Here is a 16913-nt window from a genome sequence, read left to right on the forward strand (position 1 = left end):
AGTAAGATATGTGCACATAAACCTCACTCCCCTGGCCTCAAGAGGTGCGCTAGCGACTGACGCTAGTGGCTGCGGTCTTTGGGCCTGTTCACATATCGCGTCTTTTGCGCGCTCAAGTTCGTTATTTCAAATGTAGACGCGCGGTATGCGCGCTCATAATGGAAGCGACGCGGTCGCGGTGCGACATGCTCGTTTTTTCCAAGCGCGTCCGCGCCGCATCGAGATAAAAACATCTCAACTTTTCAGAATGCCGCAAGCGCACCGTAGGTCACGTGACAAGAACCACGCTTAGCAACGACAGATGCCTCCGGAGTGCAACCGCCCTAGCGCTTTGGAAAAATGAGAACGCGGCGCGCCTAGCGTTTTCCTTTAGTGCCCTTGTTAGTGCGCCCGCCTCCTACACCCGTAGGTTGAGTAGGACCGGTTACAAATTAAATCTATTTATTTGAATATATATAGATTATTAAATAATACACTATTTTTATTGCATAAATAAAATACATTTGATTACCACAATAAATGTAACATTTAGCATGCCTGTGTCTTCAATTGGTGTTACAACTCATCCTAGTGAGTCATTTCGAGAACACATCAGTTTGCTGCAGAAAAACATACAAATATTATATCAAAGTGCGAGACACAGACACTGATTTTCAGATGCTGAAACAACGTGTGTTACTCCCTGTTGTCCCGTCTTGCAGATTTGTAACATGTCTTCTGTCCCCTCATCTTGGTTACTAAAGTGTCCTGAATTGTCCTCTGTGATCTTAAATTTTAGCACTCTTCAAAGTTGAACTAAGAGTCCAAAGTTTGCAGCTCGCTCAATTACTTTCATTTTATGTATCCGACATCAATAGTTATCACATTTATTGTGCAAACATCTCCCGTTTTTAGTGGTCAGTTATATAGATAGACAATGAGAATGCAGACCAAGCACTCATAATATTTTGCCACCAATTACTATTGATTTTACAATCACTTAGCTGCAGGATGTTGTTTTATTACTAATATATTTAATGTGCAAATCAATAGGAACACTTGTTTGGCTCATTCTTAAGACAGTAATAAAATCAAACATCTCAGGAGTGAAATGCTATACGCTCAGCAGAGGGCCAGAGCAGATGTGTAACGCAATAGTGTAAAGAGATGCCATTTCTTCTGGCCATCTCCAATGAAAGCGTCTGACAGGGCCTTTCCAAGCAGGGTTATTTCCCAGTGCAGTAGTTTTTAAATGAAGCTTCTCTTTTGGCAAACCGGCCCCATTAAGTTCACATCTCCGGATCAAATTGAAGCTGTCCAACTCATCAAACACAACAAACAATACTGTTTGCCCAGGTGCCATCTGTGCAGCGACTGAGCCCAGGCCAAAAAAAGTGGGCAGTTTTGCTTGAGATTCAAGCATAATTTCCTCTGATATGCACTTAATGTTATGTTTAAACTGTCTGGTGGATGGACACGGTGAGAGAGAACGACTTTAGATACCACGTATCTTATTTTTCATCTGACAGCCCTGTATTGAACCAAGGACACACAATTCAGGCTTTTTAACGGCTGCCACATTTACTAAAGATTGCGGGTAAGTAGTGATAATCCAAGCTGTATAATACAACCTACCTTTTTAGTTCAGCTTCAACTTTCACTAGGCCAAAAATAGCTTTAAATGCATCTAGTAGCATCAGCATGATTGGCTGTGATAATTTATCATTAAAAATATATTCAAATGCAGCCCTTAAAATAATTCAGCCTGAAAAACAGTTAAGAAAAAGGGCAACATGACAGCATGCATGCCTTCCACAATATATAATACTAGACAGAGCACAAAGACAACGAAAACAAAGTGTATTCGCGAAATTCGCAAAGATTTATTTACCGAGGGTGAGTTAGGGATATGAATCCACCCTCCATTTAAAGCAGTGTCTAATTCCCAGCAGCCCAGAGGGCTCTAAGCACGTCTAGTTTCACCAACAGCTATAACTCTCTTGAAAACTACTGCTGCTCTTCAACCTCCCCAGCTCCTACACAGTTATATCAGTGTAATCTCCTCTCACATGAGGTGAAAACACACTTAAAATATGTGAAGGACTTTACTGATGAGGGAACATCAAAAGGTGGAATTGATTCGTGGATCCATAAGCGATATCCATGAACACAATTACCTGGTGTGATCTGTTTAAATTCAGACTGGCTTTATGGTATAAATATTTATGTGTATTAATCTAACCATTTAAAAAAAACACATGAACTTGAAAAATGAAAATTCTGTCATCATTTACTTTCTTCTACGGGGAAAAAAAATTCTGTAGGAAAGGGAAAAAGGAAATAATTTTCCTTTTATTTCTTTAATAAGCATAATTTTCTTTCATGTAGTGACGTATTACACAAAGAAGCAGTATGGGATTTCAAAGGGTCAATAACACTAATGTTCAAAAGTTAGAGGTCAGTTTTAAAACAATTAATTATTTTATTTAGCAAGGATGCATTAACGCATTCTACGGAGCCCCTAAAGGGACATGGTTAGGCTTTCTTCGGAAGTGGGTTATATTACAGATTTCACTTATCATGTGAAGAGATGAATGACTGGGCGATGTTGGAGGATTTGGTGCCCAGCAGATCCTGAGCGTCATTGACAAATATCTTATCTTGTAAAATTTGTGTGGTCTGTATACCGTCGCTCCCTATACATGGAGTATGCGTCACAAACTGGAATGTGAAAAAATATATTCAAAAGTGATTTCAATACCCCACATATTGATAGCGGCTCCCTGATGCACGCACATCATATACTATATAATTACACAACTATATAATTGCGAGAGAGCGTAAAAGCATTGAAATATATTTTTTCCCCCCATCTCATACATCACTATGTCCCTTTAGAGGCTTTAAAGCTATTAGGGCACATCCCTAATATGCAGTAGCTTTAAAACTAACACATATGAACTTAAAGCCACAAAACTCAAATTTCCATTTCATGGGGTCTTGAAAATAAACACAATTTGTGAGAAAGTGATTCCATCATCAGTTTTTTTTTTTTTTATAATGTTGATTTGCCAACTCCAAGTGCCAAAATCATGATGTCGATGTCAAATTACTAAAGAATAGGCCTTGCTGTCTTGCCAAAACGAGGCCCTTTCCTCTACACAGCTAAACAGCAGGTATTTACAGCATGACTTGGCAGAAATCATCTCTGATCGCTTTTGTGAACAGCTTTCTCTCTGGCCAGCCGGGGATTTCTTAAGTCCAAACAAAGAGTGTCAAATGTTGGTTCCATTACTGCCAAGCATAATGAAGCATGCGTCTTTTCAGGAGGGGGGAAACGCTGAGTGACTGCGTGCAAGTAGGGCAGGTTGACGCCGTGTGGGCTTCAAATTGAGTGATGACTGCGTGGGGTGATGGAGTAAGCCTTGAAAACAAAGCGAGCCATGCTCTATTTATAATGTGTAATTGGTAATGCGATAAAGGCAGGGTTTGAGTACAGGCTACCTTAGGTCTGCACTCATGCATTCTGACTGAGAAGAGCATTTTTCACTAAGCATTCATGGCTTGCTAAGTCCATACGGCAGGTCCTGGCTCTAAGGGTTGGTGGCATGACGGTATAGACCAAGTGACAGCATAAATGTATCAACTGGTAGAGATTCTGCTATACCTATAAATCTGACACCAATTAGAAAACCTCCATTGACAACAGCTTTATTCATATAATAATGGGAGCGATTTCATTTGGTCAACCTATGGTAAATAAAAATTTGTTCATCAGTAAATAATATCCGTTAGAAATTTAAGAGAAATGTTGGTTGTTTCTTATTTTTACTTATCAGAATGGCATAATTTACTGGAAAGTAAACCTGAATGATAAAAATATGATGAGCATTCATCTGCGAAACACTGTCTAATCATCAACTGTTTGGTTACCAACATTCTTCAAAATATCTACTTTTGTGTTTAGCAGAAGAAATAAATTCATACAGATTTGGAACAACTTGAAGGTGAATAAATGATGACAATTGGTTGATGAATGTTCTAAGGTGTGGAATTATTATTCTGGATACACACAGCTAAAGTAGTTCAGGCAGGTCTTTACATTACATTTCCATATCATTCCGCCAAATTATTTCCGTTTTCAAAGGTCCTTATAGCCCACAACAGCAAAATAAATAAAATCCACAAATACACTGACCATTCAAATAGATATAACAAACATTAGGATTAAAAATGACAAACTAATGCCATGTTTTCCCAACAAAATGATGTTTTATGATCTATGGAAAGCACACTCTCACAAAAAAAAAAAGCACACACATGGAAACATGCACAGAGAAACTTCGGTATTAGTAGAGATGCTGCTGCCAAGCACAGACTCGGGTACAACGTCTGCTCTTGCAACACGCATGCATCATGGTGCTCTCGTGAACCCGCGCTGGAGATTAATATTTTTTAAAATAAAGTGGTAAATTATGTTTTTTGGGGCAAACAAAGCACTCATGTCACTTCATACAATTGAGGTTAAACCACTGGAGTCTCATGAATTACTTTTATGATGTCTTTATTAACTTTCTGGGGCTTGAAAGTGGTAGTTGCGGAGGCTGTGAAATGCCAATGTCAATTTCATTAAAAAGATCTTCATTTGTGTTCAGATGAACGAAAGTCTTACATGAGGGTGAGTAATTAATGACAGAATTTTCATCTTTGGGTTAACTAACCCTTTAAGCCCCCATTATTAGGTCTAAAACAACGTTTTGGAATTAGCAACGGAGGCTTGGGATGAGATGGTTAAGAAATTAGTCCCACACACGAGCATTTTAACGACAAAAACCTGACAAATGTCTTGAAATAAAACATCTAAACAATGTCTTGAGGTGTGGTAACCATAGTATAAGCAGAGTAATTGACTCCAGGCTGTTGAATTATAAGAAAAATAATGTACACCCAAGGTGCAACTCTGCATCTCGTCGTGACCGCATTACCACCTTGGGTGTGCATTACTTTTTAATAATTCAATGGCCCGGAGTCAATTATTCCTTACTTAATTCTGACTGTTAGAGAATGTTCTATATATATTTATTGCTTTTCATCTTCCATCACCTTCAATTTTCCTTACAATAAGACTACAAATCGAGGAAATCGAGCTCTGCTATAAGACATGGTAGCTTCCAGTCTAACAGCCTCCCTATTTTCAGCCATGCTGAAGCAGGGGTTGTGTGAGAATGTGGGGTAAGTGTGTGTGTGTGTTAGCCCCGGGGGTAAGTTCAGCAGGCAGCCTGTTAGTTCAGCTCAACCGGTGGACATGGCAACACAGGCAAGGTCGGCATGGCGATTATCAGTGTCCAAGGTCATGTGACCATGTGGGATTTGAAGAGAGGTAGTGGAAAGAAAACTGACATTGATCATGCTGAAGGTGGCCCTCTTTTCACAGAGGGAGAAATCAACAGATGGATAAATGGATTGTGGAATCATTCGTCGCATGGCTTTTTGTGTGTGATGGAAACTACAATGTCATTAAGATCAAGCTACAGGCAAGAATCCCATAATGATGCTGCTTTTGTACATTTTTGACACCAGCATCATGACTAACTTCATACCATGCTTTGCATACATCAAAAATTATATATATATATATATATATATATATATATATATATATATATATATACTCCAGTCTTCAGTATCACATGATCCTTCAGAATCAATCTTTGCAATCTATATATATATATAGATTGCAAAGATTGATTCTGAAGGATCATGCGATACTGAAGACTGGAGTAATGGCTGCTGAAAATACAGCTTTGCCATCACAGATCACAGGAATACATTTAATTTTAAAATATATTGCATTTAAAACTGTCATTTTAAATTATTCACATGAAAAAGTTCACAATTTTACTGTTTTTACTGTATTTTTGATCAAATACAAACCAACCATAATTATTGCAAAATTTTGACCAGTATTCAAAATATACAGGAGATGCCAAAATATTTTGACAATATAGACGTTAATATGTATATATTTTCATTTAGTTTTAACTACTTATGTTTTAAATCTAAACATTTAATTTTTTCCAAAATATATTTAAAAATAATACATTTTAATATACATTAAAATGTTTAATATACTGTAATATATATTAAATATTTATTGCAATTTTTTTTTCATTTTTTTTTTTCATTGATTGATGGCCACCAATTTTGGGATTTATCAATCAAAAAAAAAATCAAAAAAATTCATTCAAAGTGCCTTTAACCCCCAAATATATCCTAGAACTTATGCCGTCAACATCAACATTTTTTGAAGATGTGGTGAAGGCCAAAGCCATGCCTTCTTTGAACTGTCCAAACGTTATATATATCTTAGCAGTGATCCACTAGGGTGGTGAAGCAAAGTGTTTCAGTGTGTGGCACTGGGTGACTGGGGCTGGGATTTAAAGTGAGATGGAGGAACATGTCCTAGTCAGGTTGAAGGGTGAAGTGAATTGGGTGGGTGATGGGGGACTGGCATATTGGGTGGGGGTGGGGGTGGGGGGGCACTTTCTCCTCTAATGCCCCCCGGCACCTCAGCCATTAGTATTCCCTGGCGCGGCCGGAGTTCATACGGCTAATGGAGTCGCTACCTGGGGACATTAATTGTGCGTGACACCACTCGAGGGGCTTTTGTGCACTCGCTCTAATATCAGCGTGCACCCCCCCGACAAAGCGCCGAGAAAGATTACAAACAAAGCCCAAATAACTGCCAACCTTACACTGCAGTTTGACAGAAGGGGGGCCTCAAGTTCACTCCTGACACCGATTGGCAATCCCCCGGGTGTGTAGCAACATCGGGTGACGGGCGAATCTGTTTCCTCTGCTGGAATAATAAAAAATAAAAACATAGTGCGGGAATGTGTCTTCATCAAGAAGAGGAGACCAAGGGATGATGTAAAGACAAGGTTGCAAATGTGGACTAATGCATAGGAAGAATGGCTTACAGCTATTGTATCAATATGGAATATGTTTCAAATAATGCAAAATCTTATTACTAAACATATACTTTGATGATACATCAAGGTGCTAAAGTCTGAGAGCACTTTTTTTGTTGTTTAATACATTTGTCTTTACAAATTATAAGCATAATTTGAGTGAAAATTTACAGATAACCATGTTACAGTCAAGATACATAAATTCCACAAGTTTGTGTAAAACCTGATTATGTTCATGTTCTCTAGTATGATTTGATATGATACAAAGAGCATATTGTGCATCAGCAGAAGAATATCCGACAGTCAGTACTACGTTTAAAAGTTTGGGGTCGGTGAGATTTTTTTTTAAAGATGCCTCTTATGCTCACCAAGGCTGCATTTATTTGTAATATTGTGAAATATTATTACAATTTAATATAAGAATTTTCTATTTGAATATATTTTAATATGTGATTTCTTCCTGTGATTGCAAAGCTGAATTATCAGCATCATTACTCCAGTCTTCAGTGTCACATGATCCTTCAAAAATCATTCTAATATGCTGATTTGGTGCTCAAGAAACACTTCTGCTTAATATTGTTGTATAATAATAATTAAAAAAAGCATTTATTTGAAAGAAATCAAAGAAATTTGATTGGATGGAACTGTTTTGTAACATTATATAAATGTATTTACTGTGACTTTTGATCATACATACTTTGAAATATTTCTTATTAATTGTATGTCATAACATTTTTCAAAATCCTACACCTTGTTCATTCACAAGGTGAGGAGGACATTTTTTTTTAAATCTGGTCTCTGACTTTGCATGGGACCCCACTGAACATACTGTAACATGTAGTAAAAGGATATATGCACAATTAATTTAACGCCAGAATATATAGGTGTACACTGGGTGATACTAGGGAAAATGGTGATTTAATTTGTTGAGAATAACAAGTGATCTTGCAAAACCCACAGGACATGAAATTAATGCACTTGGAAATTATCATATTTCTCATTACACTGTCACCCGCCAAGCTTGTGCAGCTACCTGGTCCAGAAAAAAAAAAGACTGCTGGAATATGAGAAAGGAAGCTGTTAAATTGGAATGGATTATTGTATATTATTGCCATCTTTTCTCCCTGCATCCCTTGCAATAACTGCTGCCTTTTGCCATCATCATCTACTCACCTGAAAATGTATGGTGTAATAAACTTTGGAGCAAACAAGTCCCATTGAAAGTATATCAGTGTCTGACTGTGTGTGTGTGTGCGCGCGCTTGTGTTAAGAGTCCCACTGGCTTCATTGTATGTATTATTTGAGGGATACATAAGAAGCTTTTGAATAGAATATTTAATTTCTCTACACAAAACTTTAGACTTCTTATTACACGATTCTAATCTAAGACTTCTAATAGGATCTTTTATCATCCAGGTTATTTGCCTTCATGGTCCCCGGCGTGATAGTAAATGCCAATCCGTTCATTCAAAGTTAGAAAATCATTACCGGCTTTTGTTACTGAATGTTCTAGCAAGCCACAATAAAGCCAGCCTCGTGTTAGGAGTGTCAAAACTATTCTCCAAAGATAATGTGAAAAATGGCTTCAAAAGAGCCACTCAGAGAGATAATATGATAATTTGATTTCCTTGATAAGCACCATGGAAAAAGCCTCGCTCTGGCCCTTTTTTAAGCAGCAAAATCCATTACCTCTTAATTCACCCTGGCATAAATTAAGTATTCTCGCTGGCTATTAGCCTATTCATTAATACAGCCAGGGTCAAGACAATTGAAACCTAAAGTCAAGAAATATGGAGAAGTATTTCTCTGAAACGTTTCGTCTAATGGCTGCTGAGCGAGAGTCCAGGATCTTTTGCCATTAATTGTGAAATTATCTTTCTTTGCTTTTTCTTCCTATAAACAGGCAGGAGGAGATAAGAGGCACAGGGGCCGATAATCCTGTTGCGCGAAATGAATTTCCGTTCCACTTGTTTCTTTATGTTTCAGCCAATTTCTGCTGGGCGATAGATTGTTTCTGGAGATATGGGGCTGTGAGTGGAGAGGGGGAAATTTCTGAAGGCAAGTGTAAAATTAGTTTGGTACCAGAACTGCATCAAATTCTGAATAATTATAGAGTAGAAGAGGCCACGGTTACATTTAAACTATTACAAAATCGCATTTCATTGTAATCAAAATGTATCTCCTTTGATATTCCTGGCAGTGGGAGAGATCAAATTAATCGGATCCATCATCTATTTACTGATACGGGGGGATAATGCTAGAAAGCTCCATTAAAAACAGCTCCATTATGTTTTAATGATAATTCTCATTTATGTACCAAAATAAAAATCATTTGGAATGATCATCAGAGCACAAAAGGAATGATCATGTACTATTACTAAGGGATATTTTGTGGAGAGATTGTTCACAGATGAGAGCTTCTACAAAGCTGAATGTCTGCACAGATGAGGATGCTCAGATAACGCTGACGTCCCCTGGTGCGCTAATGGTCAGAGGTGAGGCTTTATGGGACTCGTACTCCCAAACCCTTCAGGAACACACATGTATATTATAAAAGACTCTTAGGGCTACGCATGAATTTTATACAAAAATCTTTAAAAGGGGCATGACATGTATATTTTTATTCTTTTTTAATATGTTCCTTGAGGTTCTCTTTGAATGTTAATGCATTATTTTGCACAAAAAAAATAAAATAAAACATACATGGGCCCAATGTGGAAAATCGTCATTTGCAGCATTATTAAACAGATAACTTACGATATGCAATGTAGCTGCTGTCAGATTCAATAATTCTTTGTGAACTCTCCAATGCCTTGTGCTTCGTTTACAAAACAATCTGCAGTCAAATTCTCTGAACAAACATATAATCCTCCGATGGACGCCATTAAAAATAAACCATCCACTTGTCCATGGAAGCTTGTTTCCGCCACTGAATAAAAAAATTAAAAAAGGTAATTGCGACTCACAATTCAGACCTTTTTTCTTGCAACTTCGAGTTTACATCTGGCAATTCTGACTTATTTTCTTAGAATTGTGTGATATAAAGTCAGAAAAAAAGTCAGTCTTTTTTTTTTTTTCTCAGAATCGGACTGTATAACTCATACTTGCAAGTTTATATAGAAAAGAAGTCAGAATTGCGAGATAAAAAGCCACAATTATCTTTTACTGCAGTGTATTCGTATAATAGACAAAACAATATTAAAGAGGACCTATTATGGCCCTTATCACAAGATGTAATATAAGTTTCTGGTGTCCCCAGAATGTGTCTGTGAGTTTCAGCGAAAAATACTACACAGGTCATTTATTATAGCTTGTCCAATTTTCCCCTATTTGGGTGTGAGCAAAACATGCTGTTTTTGTGTGTCTCTTTAAATGCAATTGAGCTGCTGCTACTCCCCGTCCCCTTTCCAGAAGAGGGCGTGGCCTTTATAGTTCGTGCCGATCCTATGGCAATAACAAATCAGGAGAAGCACACAACGTAAATACAGGTGTTGGCTGTTCAGCCCTATATATGTATGAACCTGAGTCGGAGACTCCGGCAGAGGCAACAACTTTGAGAATGAACCAATGATAGTTGTGTTTCAACGTTTTGCAGCTCTGGTGAGTCTGTCTGACATAGTGGTAACTTTAGCCTGCATTAGCTGTGCTAACAAATTGCTAACAAGCACATTTGGAAAGGCGATTTTCAATCATTTACAAAATATAAAGTGTGATACTTGTGTCTTCAAGGTGTGAAGCTGGATCACAAACAGTTGGTACTGCTCCATCCTTGAATAACAACTTTTTAGCTTCTCCTGCTTTGTATTGAACCTTCTTCACAAAGCAGTCTGGTGTAAAATGATTAGTGCAGAAATGTATGATTTTAGGTAACTTGAGGGGCACATTCCCATCATAAACGAAAGAGTCTTGCTCTTATGCTTGCTCTTACATCCAACAACAACACACCTGGCTTTCTTATACGAAACTGAGACATTTTTCTTATCACTACAGCTGCTCAGGCCTGTAGAAAATGGCAGACTGTGTACAGTTTACTGAGAGAAGGGTCTATGCTAATAGGGCAGAGTCTGTCAGCCGCCATGGGTGGGAACTAAGCATTTTGTGACATAACAAAAATGTAGAATTATGAGACACTGCTTATGATTTATGGAGATTAAAAAAAGAGGGGTGGGTGGATTTTTACCAATATATGGTGGATGTGTACCCACACTGCTGACACATTTTAATGTGTCCCCTTTAATGTGTACAAAAATATAGTTAGTCAAGTCAAGTCATCTTCATTTATATAGTGCTTTTAGCAATGTAGATTGTTCCAAAGCGGCTTTATATTGATAATAGGAAAATAAAGTAACAGAGATTGTTTTGGCTTTATAGCAGCTCTAGAATAAAGTTATTGTCCAGCTAAAGTTAGTTTCGATTGATTCACTTCCGTCGCAACGATCATGTTGTTAACTTAGGGGCCGCTAACACAACACCGTTTTAACAGAAAACTTTCTGCGCAAACTTTCAAAAACGCAAACCTGTGAGAACACTGATTTGAATATATGTGCTCAGGCGTGTACTGTAGTCCTTCGTGTAGTCAGCATTGCAGTTACCATTCTTGGTGTGAATGGGCCTTTAATAAAGTATAATAACTTAAGAGGTAATATAGCCCTTCTTTAGTGTTTCACAGAATAAAGAAAGCCTTTATTCCTAGCCTATAGAATGCCTAAAGAAAGGTAAAATCATGACAGGTTTTGGGTGAACTGTCCCTAACCATTCAGTCAAGAACAACACTGACATTAATTGGGAGCAATACTGCATGTGGGGAATACAATATAACACGGATAGACAAGTTGAGAAGAAATATTACACAATAGGAAACCAAAATCTGATTCAGAAGAATCTGATGTATTGTGAAGAGGGTAACAAGGTGAATGGAAAATCAACGTCAGTGTATCTCATGTTCTTCTCTTCGACAGCAGGTGAGCTCATCTAAAACACATCAACATATCTCCCCCATTCTGAATCCTCTGACGTGGGACCTTAGCTTAGAGGAGATGAAATTAAGTGAAATAAAAATCATATTAAAAATTATTATCGCCTAACAGCCATTAGTCTAAAGTGTGCTGTCACCATTTGATGGATTTCTCACTTAGTTCAATGAATGTTCTAACGACATTGATAAAATCACTGCAAACTAAATACAGTTAACCCACTCATGGAGGGCCACACATTGTGTCAACACCATAGAGAGAAGCCCCGCTAAAGGAAAACCTCACTATATTAGCTGTTCAGTCGTCTATAGTGTGGTCACATTTTCCTTTGTAGGTCAAAATTCCTCGGGCAAAAGGCCATCATCTCATTAAGAATTTGCGCAATCTGGAATTTAATGTGAGGCGAAACATTTCTCCAGACAGATTTCACATCGGATTCAAGAGCACACAAATTTGCAGTGTTTACCACCAAAAAAAGAGACCTCTGAGTTATCGGCGCTTCATGCATTTGCTACACGATTGATATGGACAACGGACCTGCCAGGTCTTTGCCTGCAAAATTTTGCTTAAAGGAGCTGTATGTAAGAAATGTATTTCAATTAATCATAAAATGGCCCGATATGTCACTAGACATTAAGAAATCATGTTCATTTCAAATACTTATATCACTGACAACAGTAGTCCGGCCAGGATATTGTCATTTAAAAAGTGAAGTTGCAGCCCTTAACTGATGTTGATGTTGTCATGTTGTGTTTTGGCCTGATGCTCCACCCTCCACCTATCTACCAATCACGAAGTCAGTAGTGTTTCGGCATCTGGGTTGCCAGCTCTGCTCTAGTTACCACAGTTGCAGCTACAAACGTGTCAGCCTACGTTCCTGCTGGATCCTGCAGCCTATCTGGCAACCTCGAGTCAGGGGGGAGGGGGAGGGGATACACCGCTCTACAGTAATTTGAAAGTGATTGCAGTACCAGTTTTGGCCACAATCTTACATACGGCTCCTTTAAGTTTTGCTTATGTAACGTACCTTGTTACGTACCTTTTGCTGTTCATGAAACTACACGTTATTCTCTTCTTAGCAGTGTAAAGTGCTAGTGGGCCTGAATTTTTCCTCAGTATTCACTGACCACTTCACTATTTCATCTACCTCCGACTATTTTTCTACTTTGGGGAAAACACTTTCTATCACTGTCAGATAGAGCAGGGATAAAAACTCTCCAGCCCTGGATTAGCTGTCCACTTGCCTCCCTGCAGTCTCAGAACAATAAAACACAAGAGTGCAGTTCCCTACATGGTTCCTCCACATTTACTTAGAGCAGCTGAGATACGGTTGCTCCAGGCCACTGTGTTTCGGATCTTTAGGCATGAATCACAAAAGCATTTCAGAGCCTGATTTAAATCTGAGCTCATTTTGATGAATCAACTAATTGTTTTATTACTGGTTTGAATGAACTTGTGGGTTCTCATTTAGAAAGTAATGGGAAAAAAATGTGAATCTCCAAAGAAGTCTTCACATTGTTTTACATTCTTTTCAATGCTTGTTTCTGGATTTCAGATTGTCTCACTGTGTCCCTCACTGCAGCTGAGACGATCTGATTGTGGGGGAAAACAGACATATAAACCTTTCAATCTGTTTAATTAAGACAGCTTAGCAGTGGCACTGGGTTGCAGAGTATTTAAGCTAATTACGGTATTAATTACAGCATGAATTAAATGACATAATTGCCTTTCAAAACAATGACTCTGATAGCTTAGGTAAGGTAAAGGGTTAATTTACTATGGAACCAAGCATGCATTATTTACACACCCTGATGAATAATACATTTAAGAAGTAGGCTTATAAATTTGCCAACACAAAGCTAAAGCAAAGCAGAGAGCCCAAGCCGAGGCTGATTTGAATATATGTCTCAGATGAATATTGCTTGAGTTATGGTTGTGGCAGAGTGGAGACCCTCATTTCATTTCTGGAGCTGTGTAAAAAACACAGGAGAATTGAAACATTTCTCCCTGTACAAATGACCTCTTAATATCAGCCACAGGATTAAAGAGGGGGAAAGAAGAATGTTTAAAATGGGTGCATAATGTTTTAATGAAAAAGTAGCTTATGACTGGATAATTTGGTTAACAATGGTGCACCATATTCTGAAATACAGTGAGGAAAATAAGTATTTGAACACCCTGCTATTTTGCAAGTTCTCCCACTTGGAAATCATGGAGGGGTCTGAAATTGTCATTGTAGGTGCATGTCCACTGTGAGAGACATAATCAAAAAAAAAAATCAGAAATCACAATATATGATTTTTTAACTATTTGTATGATACAGCTGCAAATAAGTATTTGAACACCTGTCTATCAGCTAGAATTCTGACCCTCAAAGACCTGTTAGTCTGCCTTTAAAATGTCCGCCTCCACTCCATTTATTATCCTAAATTAGATGCACCTGTTTGAGGTCGTTAGCTGCATAAAGCCACCCCATACAATCAGTAAGAATCCAACTACTAACATGGCCAAAACCAAAGAGCTGTCCAAAGACACTAGAGACAAAATTGTACACTTCCACAAGGCTGGAAAGGGCTACGGGGAAATTGCCAAGCAGCTTGGTGAAAAAAGGTCCACTGTTGGAGCAATCATTAGAAAATGGAAGAAGCTAAACATGACTGTCAATCTCCCTCGGACTGGGGCTCCATGCAAGATCTCACCTCGTGGGGTCTCAATGATCCTAAGAAAGGTGAGAAATCAGCCCAGAACTACACGGGAGGAGCTGGTCAATGAACTGAAAAGAGCTGGGACCACCGTTTCCAAGGTTACTGTTGGTAATACACTAAGATGTCATGGTTTGAAATCATGCATGGCACGGAAGGTTCCCCTGCTTAAACCAGCACACGTCAAGGCCTGTCTTAAGTTTGCCAGTGACCATTTGGATGATCCAGAGGAGTCATGGGAGAAAGTCACGTGGTCAGATGAGACCAAAATAGAACTTTTTGGTCATAATTCCACTAAACGTGTTTGGAGGAAGAAGAATGATGAGTACCATCCCAAGAACACCATCCCTACTGTGAAGCATGGGGGTGGTAGCATCATGCTTTGGGGGTGTTTTTCTGCACATGGGACAGGGCGACTGCACTGTATTAAGGAGAGGATGACCGGGGCCATGTATTTTGATTTTGGGGAACAACCTCCTTCCCTCAGTTAGAGCATTGAAGATGGGTCGAGGCTGGGTCTTCCAACATGACAATGACTCGAAGCACACAGCCAGGATAACCAAGGAGTGGCTCTGTAAGAAGCATATCAAGGTTCTGGCGTGGCCTAGCCAGTCTCCAGACCTAAACCCAATAGAGAATCTTTGGAGGGAGCTCAAACTCCGTGTTTCTCAGCGACAACCCAGAAACCTGACTGATCTAGAGAAGATCTGTGTGGAGGAGTGGGCCAAAATCCCTCCTGCAGTGTGTGCAAACCTGGTGAAAAACTACAGGAAACGTTTGACCTCTGTAATTGCAAACAAAGGCTACTGTACCAAATATTAACATTGATTTTCTCAGGTGTTCAAATACTTATTTGCAGCTGTATCATACAAATAAATAGTTAAAAAATCATACATTGTGATTTCTGGATTTTTTTTTTTTTTAGATTATGTCTCTTACAGTGGACATGCACCTACGATGACAATTTCAGACCCCTCCATGATTTCTAAGTGGGAGAACTTGCAAAATAGCAGGGTGTTCAAATACTTATTTTCCTCACTGTATATATATTGCAGGTCGCATCGTTACACCAGTAGATGGCGACAAGTGACTGTCCTTTGAGTGAATCATTGAATCATTCATTCAAAAGATTCATTCATAAAGGAGTGACATAAAATAATGACATTGTACTGCTGGTTAGTCAAGTTATCCAATCAACTCCTCTGAAGTAAAGTTTGCACATCAAAGGATTTTTTTCTGTAAATGTGTTTCCATTGTAGTTTATGTGCATGTCATTTTTAGAATTTATGCGCATCTTGGCATTTCCATCCAGCGTTTTGTATGCAATATCCCAAAATTTGCATAAAATAGGTGGATGGAAACTAAGCTATTCACACACTCATTCACACAACCGATTCATACACAAAAACAGATTCATTCAGGAACGACACTACCGTGTGTTGCCCAGAGCTAGGCAAAAGTTAATTCTGCTGTGGCTTTGTTTAGAACTATTTTCGTTGGTATGGCAAAAATGCAAAGTAACTAGCAATATAGAGTGGTGCAGGGGTGCCATTTTTGTAGGCCAAAACCCGGAAGCAAGTTAGCATTTTTTGCACTTCCAGTTCCATCATCATAAAGTCACTGGGTTTTTGGGGTTTTTGGTTAAATGCTTGAAATAAGGTCTGTGGTGAACACAAGCGCGATATATTTTAACATTTATGATATAAAATACATCAGTCATTTTTTTTTTTTTTTTTGTGTGTAATCCTTCACTTGTCTTGTAAAAGGCGGTTGCTAGCAAGTGGCTAAATGGGACGACAGAGGTTATCGGGAAGGAGACATCAAACATCAGGTAAACTCATCTACTCACTAGTCCACTTTCAAAGCCTTGTTGTGTTTATAATTGTGCTCTTGCAAACTATTACAACTCACACTTTCAGGGAAAATGTTTTTAAACAGACTGAAAGAGTTGTCGGAAGCTTAATGGTGGTGACGTTGAATTTGAGCGACTGCGGCGTAGTTCGTTTATAGTCTACATTTAGCTTTTGACTTCTGCCGATTGTATTTACGCTTCAAAATTCATAAAAGTTGTTCATTTGTGAAGACTACCATAATGAACAAGAGATATTTTCTGCAATAATCCAATGGAAAAATCATATCCATGTAACAAAAACATTCTATTTGAAATTATGAAGTAGGCTGACTTGGCAGGAATACTTATGTTTGAACTAAAGATCTAAAGATCTGGTCAAGGTCATGTTTACTCTCAGTTCCTGAAAATAATAGCTTGTTTGCACACAGGGTTGTAT

General features: G+C 38.4%; 1 protein-coding gene across 1 annotated transcript in view; it reads right to left on the reverse strand.

Annotated features, from left to right (window-relative positions):
- LOC311065815 (DLA class I histocompatibility antigen, A9/A9 alpha chain-like) overlaps positions 1–14653 on the reverse strand; it is a 484454-nt gene extending 469801 nt beyond the window's left edge. The window contains exon 1 of the mRNA XM_084086584.1: positions 14623–14653. The gene's annotated coding sequence lies outside the window, so the exon portion shown is untranslated. The remainder of the gene's footprint in view (positions 1–14622) is intronic.
- Between the last annotated feature and the right edge of the window lie 2260 nt (positions 14654–16913).

Source organism: Abramis brama (genome assembly GCF_963993115.1).
Source record: "Abramis brama genome assembly, chromosome: 16".
Lineage (NCBI taxonomy): Eukaryota > Metazoa > Chordata > Actinopteri > Cypriniformes > Leuciscidae > Abramis > Abramis brama.